Source organism: Budorcas taxicolor, chromosome 12, assembly GCF_023091745.1.
Source record: "Budorcas taxicolor isolate Tak-1 chromosome 12, Takin1.1, whole genome shotgun sequence".
NCBI lineage: Eukaryota > Metazoa > Chordata > Mammalia > Artiodactyla > Bovidae > Budorcas > Budorcas taxicolor.
The window spans coordinates 47,780,523-47,791,409 of record NC_068921.1 but is presented as its reverse complement, the minus strand read 5'-3'; the positions used below and the strand labels follow the sequence as shown (position 1 = coordinate 47,791,409).

The 10,887-nt window shown below is 39.5% G+C and overlaps 1 non-coding gene across 1 annotated transcript; it reads right to left on the bottom strand.

Annotated features, from left to right (window-relative positions):
• Window positions 1–7,228: 7,228 nt before the first annotated feature.
• Window positions 7,229–7,301, bottom strand: TRNAG-CCC (transfer RNA glycine (anticodon CCC)). The gene has a single exon. It is a non-coding gene; the product is annotated as a tRNA-Gly (tRNA).
• Between the last annotated feature and the right edge of the window lie 3,586 nt (window positions 7,302–10,887).

Below are 10,887 nucleotides of genomic sequence, written 5' to 3'. Positions count from 1 at the left end.
TAGGCTGTATTAAGACCTCAACACAATAATAAGAAAACAGTATTTTTTTCTTCCAGTTTTATTGAGCTATAATTGACATACAGCATTGTAACCACCAAATGTCTTTCAACAAAGAGTGGACAATCAAACCATGTTTGAGCCACAAGATGGTTTACTACTTGGCAATAAAAGGAGTGAAGCATTCACTCTTATGCCACGTGAATGTATTTCAAAATAATTATATAATATATACATTAAAAATACTTAAAAGAAGCTGTACAAAAACTAGTATGTACAGTATGGTTTCGTTTATATAAAACTCTTAAAAATGCAAAGAGGGACTTCCCTGCTGGTCCAGTGGCTAAGATTCTGGGCTCCCAATGCAGGGGGTCTGGGTTTGATCCCTGGTCAGGGAACTAGATCCCACATGCCATAAGTAAGATCCCAGTACAGTCAAATAAATAAATAAAAATAAGTAAATATATATATATATATTTTTAATGTGAAGAAGAATGTACTGACAGAAAGCAAATCTATGACTGCCTGGGAGAGGGAAGGAGGCAGGAGGGGCACAGAAAAGAACTTTAATGGGGCATGAAAAGACTGGGTGATTTATATCTTCACTACTTTGATTTGGAGATGGTTTCAAAGATGTGTGTGTATATATATATATATTTGAAAAGCATAAATTTGAGAAAGGACTTGCATTAGGCTATATTAAGGCTACATATATATGCGTGTGTGTGTGTGTGTCAACACATCAAATTGTATGCTTTAAGTATGTGCAGCTTATAGCCTGTCAGTTATATCTCAATGCTGCCGCTCCTGCTGCTAAGTCGCTTCAGTCATGACTCTGTGTGACCCCGTAGACGGCAGCCCACCAGGCTCCCCTGTCCCTGGGATTCGCCAGGCAAGAACACTGGAGTGGGTTGCCATTTCCTTCTCCAGTGCATGAAATTGAAAAGTGAAAGTGAAGTCGCTCAGTTGTGTCCAACTCCTCGAGATGCCATGAACTGCAGCCTACCAAGCTCCTCCATCCATGGGATTTTCCAGGCAAGAGTACTGGAGTGGGGTGCCATTGCCCTCTCCATTACACCTCAGTAAAGCTGCTTAAAAGGATCAATCATATTAAAAGCAAGAGCTATGTGGGCCATTTCATTGGTTGGCTTATCCAGAGAACAGTCCGGAATCAGTCTCAAAGGATAGTGTGGTAGAGGAAAGATAGAAAGATAGGTTTCCTGCACACTCTGTGTTTCATGGGTGTGGGGCCAAGACTGTGTGTAGGGGAAGCCCAAGGAATGACACTCCCGTGACCATTCACTAAAACACCCCAAGGTCCCTTCTGGCCTTCCTGTGTGTGGAATATGGGAGAGAGTTGAAGATTGTTGGCTCTACTCTCCAATAGCAAATTAAAATGATGATTTAACTTTTCTACCCTTGATTGTTTATAAAGAGAACCATTTACTTAACGTTCTTCTTGTTTAGTCGCTCAGTCATGTCCGACTGTTTGCGACCCTATGGACTACAGCACGCCAGGCTTTCCTGTCCTTCACTATCTCCCGGAGTTTGCTCAAACTCATGTCTGTTGAATCGGTGATGCCATGCAACCATCTCATCCGTTGCCCCCTTCTCATCCTACCCTCAATTTTTCCCAGCATCAGGAGCTTTTCCAATGAGTCAGCTCTTTGCATCAGGTGGTCAAAGTATTGTAGCTTCATTTTTAGCATCAGTCCTTCCAATGAATATTCAGGGTTGATCTTAATAACCAGGATAGCCATGGTGGTGTGGTCATGTTCTTGGGAAGGTCTAAAGCAATGTAATCAAAATGGAGACAATGGAACTGCCACTAGTCTGTGATAATATCAACAAAAATATTGAGAATAAACACTCTGAAATTTGTATGACCATTTCACAAAGTAATATCTGTCACATCTAATATTAAAAAGTTTGAACTGGATCTTTGTATACTTTGATTTTATTTTTCTTTTAAATATTTAATATTTTCTTGAAAATGGTTTTTTAAATTCATATTTCATTTCTCTTACTTTACCATATTTTTTAAAGTATCAATCTCACAATAGATTGGAAATTTGAAAAACTGTCCTTTATCACACATAATTTGAAAAGCATTGGTCTCCAGTCAGTTTCCTCTTCTCTGCTTCTAAAGAACCTCACACCCAAAATACACTCACAGGGAGAAAAAGATTAAAAACACTTTTGTGGAACTATGTAAATTACATCATGAAAATAATTAATGACATGGAAAAATTGCCATAACACAAGTAGAAAACAAAGCAGATTACCGACGAGAATCGATGATATAACCCTTTAAGTTTGGAAATGGGTTTATGAATGGCAGGATGTGACAATGACTAGCATGGATACCAGGTTATATCTGAAGAATAAATAGTGCAACCATAGATATCTTTAGTTTCTTCTTTCAGCTTGATCATATTTCTACTATCAGCATGTCATATTTTGTAATGCAAAATTTAATGAAAGGTATCACCTATTTGGGGGGTGGGGGGATGATTATAGGCTTATTCTGGCAGGCTACAGCTCATGGAGTCGAAAAGAGTCAGACACTACTGACCAACTAATACTTTCACTTTTTTCAGGCTTATTGTTAGGAAGAATTGAGACAGTGTTTTGTTCTTTGCCCATATTGTTCCGTTTAGTTTAGACTGTAAGATAATAATTAATTTTTCTATAAAGGAAATAAATAATCCCTTTTTTAAAATGAAGTTTAAGCTGTTTCAATTCCATGAAATTTTTTCATATTTTTTACAAATAACATAAACATTTGCATTTGAGCTTCCACTTCTGGATCATAAATAGTTGTCACTGTACCCAGGCAAATTCTAAATAATTAAGTAGTATTGAATAATGAAAACAACAGAGAGGGTCTAAGTTTATGTGTGACAATGTTATCAGTCAAATTTCCATAAGAAGTATGGAAGTACTGTAGGCTGTGTGCACACATGATTTGAACATAACATTTATGTCTGAAATACAACTCTTCAATTGTTTCTTTCTAGAAAAAAAAAAGGCAGAGAAAAGAAAACATCTAATTTTAATGTAACACTAAATCCAAAGGCAGTACAGCTGTTTGGTTTTGGTTGTTTAGTTCAGCTGTTTTATTCTGAGAAAAGCACAGCTGCCTTTTGATGTTGTCTGCTATTCAAGACCGTCCTTTAAGGCAGTGAAATGTATGAAGAGAGCTCAGAGACCACTGGTGGGTTCAACTTCCGCTCTTACCACAGCGCCATTTCTTGGTGTCGCTCTTCACATTTCAACATTGGGTAATGCAAGTTCCTTCCTTGTACCCTGCCTGTCCTCCCAGAATTCTGCAGCACTGATGGTGGAAGGGTCAATGAGGAATTTTTTTGTTTGTTTTTTGAAGGACAATTTTTGAGAACCTATTCAGATTTAAAATGACATATCTGGATGATGTTAAAGAATTATTCATTTTTGAGATGCTAAGATCATGTTGTGGTTATGTTTTTTTTTAAATAATAATCAGCTTTTGATTTCACTTGTTTGACAGTATGAATAGAACGCTAGATTTCTAATTTTAAAAAAAATAGGCAACAAGCAACAAAGGTCTACTGCATAGCACAGGGATCTATAGTCAACATCTTGTAATAAGCTATAATGGAAACTAACCTCAAAAATAATATATGTATAGCTGAATCATCCTGCTGTGCACCTGAAACACTGTAAATCAACTATACTTCTATAAAATATACGTATTAAGAAAAAACACACCAAAAAATCAACTTGAAGTGAGCATACTGAAATAGTTACAAATGAAATGATACAATGCCTGAAATTTGCTTTAAAATAATCTAAAGGCAATAATTCCCTGGCAGTCCAGTGTTTAGGACCTTGCACTTTCACTGCCAAGGGCATGGGTTCTGTTCCTGGGCGGGGAACTAATATTCCATGAGCCTGGAGTATGGCCAAAAAATAATAATAAGGGGCGAGAAGGCAAGGGAAAAGGTAAATTAAGAGTTTCTGAATTGATCATTGTGAAACCTAGATAAATGAGGAGTGGATGTTCATTATACTTTTCTCTCTACTTTTATATTTATTTGCAAATTTCCTTGACAAAAGGCTTTAAATGGGATAAATTAAAACAACACAAATGCTCTTGTTTGTGTTGTTTTTACTTGCCCTATTTAAATTAAATGATCCCTCCAATCCACATCTAGAGATCTGTCCTACAGAAACAATCATCCGGGGCACCCATTTATATAGAAAGATATTTTCCTACACATTGGTTAAAATAATAAGTTATTGGAACGCATGTTCATGTTCCACATGGGGAAATGGCTAAAATTCACTGTAATTCATTCCATTGTCTATTTTGATGACCAACAACCCCCACTTCCAGTTAGTTACTATGGGATGATGTGAAGTAAAAGTTTGGAGATGCTCCTTTTAAGGACCCTGAGTGACATTCCAAGGAGGAAACCCCACTCAGGAATGGAAGTCTGGCAGCTCACAGAACGATTTGTTGCACGTTGCCAAGGCCCTACAAGGGGAGCAAATTATCTGCTTGGAGATCTCCTGGAGAACTATGCCAGCAATCCTGATGACTCAGAGCATGAGGCTGCTGACAAACCAGGGTGATGTCACCACTTCCTGCCTCAGGAAGTCTCTCGGAGGGGGAGGAGAGGCCTGTGGCAGGTAGACAAGATCAAAGGCCTGGGAACATCCCCACTTTCCTTTCTTCTTGTCTTCCCTTTAGGTATAATCTCAAGGAATGTACTTGTCCTTCTGTTTCAACAGTGGCTTGTGTTCTTTGGCTTGGATAGTTTGTTTAAGCCGGTGGACAAAACACTCCCTAAAGGCGCATCCAAGCTCTGGGGTCTGTTTCTGTATACAGCAGCTCTGGGCCACCTCGATTCCACCTCAAGGCACGGTCAGTATCTCTAAGCAGATGAATCTACTTGCTTCCTCTTATCAGGACTCACCTACTATTCTTCATAGGCCAGGCACGCAGAACCCCAGAAACAACCCTTGCCCCACAGGAAGACTGAGAAGCCCTCTAGATGAACTGGAATTAACTTCAAGTCCAGTTTCCCTAATCCCTTGACTCTGATGAGCTGCCCTAAACTTAAGTCTCCTGACTCTTGAGACAGGTATGCTATTTCATAAAGAGTGAAGGAGTTGAAGTCAGAACACCCAGCTCAGTCTCTTAGCAGCTATGTTTCCATGAAGAAAAGCAAATCTCTTACTCTTCCTGGACATTATTTCCCTCATTTATTAGATCAGTGTAATAATAAGTTCATTATAGGATTATAGTAAGGTGCTCAGTTGCTCAGTCGTATCCAACCCTCTGCGATCCCATGGGCTGTATCCTCTATGCATGGGATTTTCTAGGCAAGAATACTGGAGTGAGTTGCCACCTCCTTCTCCAATAGTAGGACTTCCCTGGTGGCTCAGATGATTAAGCGTCTGTCTACAATGCGGGAGACCCGGGTTCGATCCCTGGGTTGGGAAGATCCCCTGGAGAAGGAAATGGCAATCCACTCCAGTACTATTGCCTGGAAAATCCCTTGGACAGAGGAGCCTGGTAGGCTACAGTCCATGGAGTTGCAAAGAGTCGGACATGACTAAGCGACTTCACTTTCACTTTCTCCAATAGTAAGGGAGGTAATATGTATAAAAAAAGACCCAAGACAGTATCATGGCACATATTATGTATCGGTTATGTCTGACACACTCCCTGGTTATCAACACACTATTTGGTTGTGACCACCCAATTTATAAGATTAAGCCTGATTACCTGACCCCAGGTTTATTTGAACTACCCCTTTTCAAAAATCAACCCTTCTCTGTTTCAACAGTTCTGTTTTCCTGCTCACTGTTTAGTGTGTCTCTTTGATTCTCTCTTTCCTATAATCATGGCATGATGGATATACCATATAAAGTACTTATAGAGATGGATTTCTAGGAAACAAACTGGTGCTTTTTTAAAAATGGAAGGCAATGTCACTTTCTTCTTGGTTAGTACTCTGTCCAGGAAGACCTGAGACCAAGATGCTGGCTACCCATGTGGCCCACCTCTTCTTGGCCCAGCTCTTGCTGGTTGCTGAACACATAAGTTTACCCAGGAAGTAAACCTGTGATCGAGGGCTAGTTGTTACTGGGCTGGGAACAGAGTGTTAATAATGGCACAATGGGTAGATCCTTCCTTACTCTATATCTGTGTACTAAAGGAGCCATCCAAAGAAGTTTTTTTCAAAAATATGAATCAAACAACTCCAAAAATGGACTTACACCTTTAACCCTTAAGTGGTGGGGGGGGGGGGGGGGGAGGTATGTATATAGCATGTTAGTTCACTAATATTTGATGTAATAGTTGAACAGTAGGATTTAGGTCCACTATTTCTTTATTTGTTTTTTGTTTGTCCTTGCTGGGTTTTTTGTTGGGTTTGTTTTGTTTTGTTCTGTTTTTTGTCCTGTTTCTACTTTCCTGCCTTCTTTTTAGTTATTGCACACAAAAAAAAGTTTTTTTAGAACTCTATTTTCATTTATCTCTTGGCTTTTTTCCTCCCCTTGGCTTTGAAATCACTGCAGATGGTGACTACAGCCTTGAAATTAAAAGACACTTGCTCCTTGGAAGGAAAGCTATGACAAACCTAGACAACATATTCAAAAGCAGAGACATCACTCTGCCAACAAAGTCTGTATAATCAAAGCTACGGTTTTTCCAGTAGTCATGTACAGATATGAAAGTTGAACCATAAAGAAGGCTGAGCACTGAAGAATTGCTGCTTTTGAATTGTGATGGCTAAGAACTCTTGAGAATCCCCTGGACTTCAAGGAGATCAAACCAGTCAATCCTAAAGGAAATCAATCCTGAATATTCTTTGTAAGGACTGGTGCTGAAGCTGGAGTTCCAATACTTTGGCCACCTGATATGAAGAGCCAACTCATTGGAAAAGACTCTGATGTTGGGAAAGATTAAAGGCAGGAGGAATAGGGGCTGGCAGAAGATGAGATGGTTGGACAACATCACTAACTCAGTGGACATGAGTTTGAGCAAAGTCCAGGAGATAGTGAAGGACAAGGGAGCCTGGTATGTTGCAATCCATGGGGTAGCAGAGTTGGACATGACTTAGCAACTGAACAAAAAACTGGCTTTTTTTAAGAATATTTATTTATGTATTTCTTTAATTGGCTGAACCAGGTCTTAGCTGTGGCAAGCAAACTCTTAGTTGAGGCATGCGCTATCTATTTCCCTGACCAGGAATCGAACTTGGGCCCACTGCATTGGGAGTACAGAGTCTTAACAACTGGACCACCAGGGAAGTCCTGGTTTTTCTTTCTTTCTTTCTTTCTTTTTGGTTCTTCTGGGTTCTCATTGCTGCGCACAGACCTTGTGGCTAGTTGGTGGGGTGGTGGGGAGGGTTACTCTTTCTTGCGGTGCATGGGCTTCTTATTGCAGTGGGTTCCCTTGTTGCAGAACACACGCTGTAGGCTCATGGGCTTCAGTAGTCGCAGCTCAGATGCTCAGTAATTGTGGCTCATGGGCTCTAGAGCACTGGCTCCGTCACTGTGGCACATGTGGCTTAGTTCCTCTGCGACATGTGGGAATTTCCCAGACCAGGGATCAGACTCATGACCCCTGCATCAGCAGGCAGATTCTCAACCACTAGACCGTCAGGGAAGCTCCTAAATTGGCTTTTCAGTTATATCTCTGTATTTTCTTACTGGGTACTCAACGATTATAGTATACATCCTTAACTTTTCGCAATCTAGAGTTAATATTGTACTAGTTCATATAAAATGCAGAAACCTTGCAACCATATTAAGTCCATTTGCAACCTCCCTGCTTTTCCTATAGCTCAAATATGCTACATCTATGTTCACATATATTACATCTAGCCCCACAAGACCATGTGATCATTCTGTCATTTTTGAGGATGCACCCAAGTACTGTATTTCAAGCTGTTTTCTTCTAAGGGATCATTTGCCAATGTGATTACCTGACCCCAGAAGATGTGATCACAATGATCTTGCCAACAGTAGCCAATATAATGGTCATCTGAACTAAATTTACCCATTCCCAACCACCTTAGTTCACTGATTCCTAATATGTCGATACTCAATATTTCCATTCCCTACTTGACCACATCCAATTTACCAAACTTGATTCAAGGACCTAACATTCCAGGTTCCTATGCAATATTGTTATTTACAGCATTGAACTTTACTTTCACCACCAGACACATCCACAACCGATCGACATTTCCACTTTGGCCCAGTCTCTTTATTCTTTCTGGAGCTATTAGTAATTGCCCTCCACTCTTCCCCAGTAGCATATTGGATACCTTCTGGCCTTGGAACTCATCTTCCAGTGTCATCTACTTTTTCCTTTTCATACTGTTCATGAGGTTCTCAAGGAAAGAATACTGGAGTGGGTTGTCATTTTCTTCTCCAGTAGACCACATTTTGTCAGAATTCTTCACTATGACCCATCCATGTTGGGTGGCCCCATATGGCATGACTTAATAGTGTCATTGGGTTATGCAAGCCCCTTTGCCACAACAAAGCTGTGATCCACGAAGGGGATAGATACATTAAAGAAATTTTAAAAATATTTTTCCCTATGATAATTCAAGATTTACTGTCTTAACAGCTTTCATAACAGCTTTCATATATATAATGTAGAGCAGTGTTATTTATCATGCTGACACCCTTAGTACTTATTTATCTTATAACTAGAATTTATAAGATAACTTTTGATCACCTTTATCCAGTTTCTACCCCACTCCTCCCACCCTGCCCCACTCAATACTCTAATTTTCTTGAAGGAAAATTGTCTTAGTAAGTTGCCTGGAAGATCTAAGCACTTTGTATCTAATATATCATAATATGAGCTCTTCTCATTAGCCCCAAGTAACTGGCTTTATTTTTTGTTTTTTAGACAGTTTATCTGATGTTATTCCAAGATTATAAGCGGTTTAAAAAAAACAAACAAAACAAAACATTAAACAAACCTGTTTCACTTTTGGCTAAAACATTAGCATTGCTGGTAATATCATACCAATCACATTGTCAAGGGAAGAAACAACACATCTTTCAACAAATAAATATCTCACATTCTGATGGGGAAGGCTTAAGACGAAAAGATCATCCTTGAAGTTCTATTGGTCATTTCTATTTTTTAATAATCTTCTTTTTTGGCAGATATTTTTACAATAACTGAAACAGCATTCAAGACACTCAGCATGTATCTTTGAAGACCCTACAGCTATAAATGTAGCCAATCAAAACTTCCATTTATATTTCTATAAAATTTATGAATTATTGTGGGGAGCTATTACAATGACAACCTTAATTTGGTTCTGTAATCATATAAAACCTCTAGTTTTCCACTATCTTCTCTATGCCTGATAAAAGGTGAAACAGGAAAAGCAGCTGCAAACTTCTGGCTAATTCACCTGGAGTAGTCTAAGTGGGAGTGAAGTCAAAACCCAGAACCAATTAAAATTCAAGAGGAATTAGTAACATATTCACCAAAACTTATGTTTGCACAGCTTTTTTTCTTTTGACAGAAAATGACTGCTTTTGTTTGTACCATCTTTAAATCAATTTATTTTTTATTGAAGTATAGTTGATTTACAATGTTGTGTTAGTTTCAGGTATACAGCAAAGTGATTCACACACACACATATGTTCTTTTTCAGATTTTTTTATATTATCAGTTCAGTTCAGTTCAGTCGCTCAGTCGTGTCCAACTCTTTGCAACCCCATGAATCGCAGCACGCCAGGCCTCCCTGTCCATCACCAACTCCCAGAGTTCACTCAGACTCACATGCATCAAGTCAGTGATGCCGTGCAGCCATCTCATCCTCTGTCGTCCCCTTCTCCTCCTGCCCCCAATCCCTCTCAGCATCAGAGTCTTTTCCAATGAGTCAACTCTTCACATGAGGTGGCCAAAGTACTGGAGTTTCAGCTTCAGCATCATTCCCTCCAAAGAAATCCCAGGGCTGATCTCCTTCAGAATGGACTGGTTGGATCTCCTTGCAGTCCAAGGGACCCTCAAGAGTCTTCTCCAACACCACAGTTCAAAAGCATCAATTCTCCGGCGCTCAGCCTTCTTCACAGTCCAACTCTCACATCCATACATGACCACAGGAAAAACCATAGCCTTGACTAGAAGGACCTTAGTCGGCAAAGTAATGTCTCTGCTTTTGAATATGCTATCTAGGTTGGTCATAACTTTAGGTTATTACAAAATATTGAGTATAGTTCCCTGTGCTATACAGTAGGTCCTTGCTGTTTATGTATTTTATATGTAATAGTGTGTATATGTTATGTTTTTGTACCATTTCTAAGACAAATATCACTGGAAAAATAAAGAAATTATTATCCTCTGGTAAATAAATGCACATGGACCCTAGTTTTCATCTTCAAACAAGTATCCTAAGGTTGAGACTAGATGGCCCCGCCTCCTTCACTCCCTACTCAGTCTTAGAAAATAAAACAAAGACGGGCTTTCCCTCTAAGAATTTAGAGTATTAATTATCATGGTCTTATTTTTATGAAAGTCATCTCTTTATTTTATACCTTTAGGGTTCAAACAGTGTTTTGTTTTGCATTTTGTAGTTGCTGTTGCTGTTTTTGGCCAGAAGGCATGTAGGATCTTGGTTCCCCAACCAGGGATCAAGCCGATATAGAGAATCCTGTTAAGATTCATGGGGCTTCCAAGGTGGCTCAGTGGTAAAGAATCCACCTGCCAATGTAGGAGATGTGAGTTCTATCCCTGGGTGGGGAAGATCCCCCGGGGAAAGAAATGGCAACCCACTCCAATATTCTTGCCTGGGAAATCCCATGAACAGAGGAGTCTGGCAGGCTACAGTCAGTCCATGGGGTTACAAAAGAGTCAGA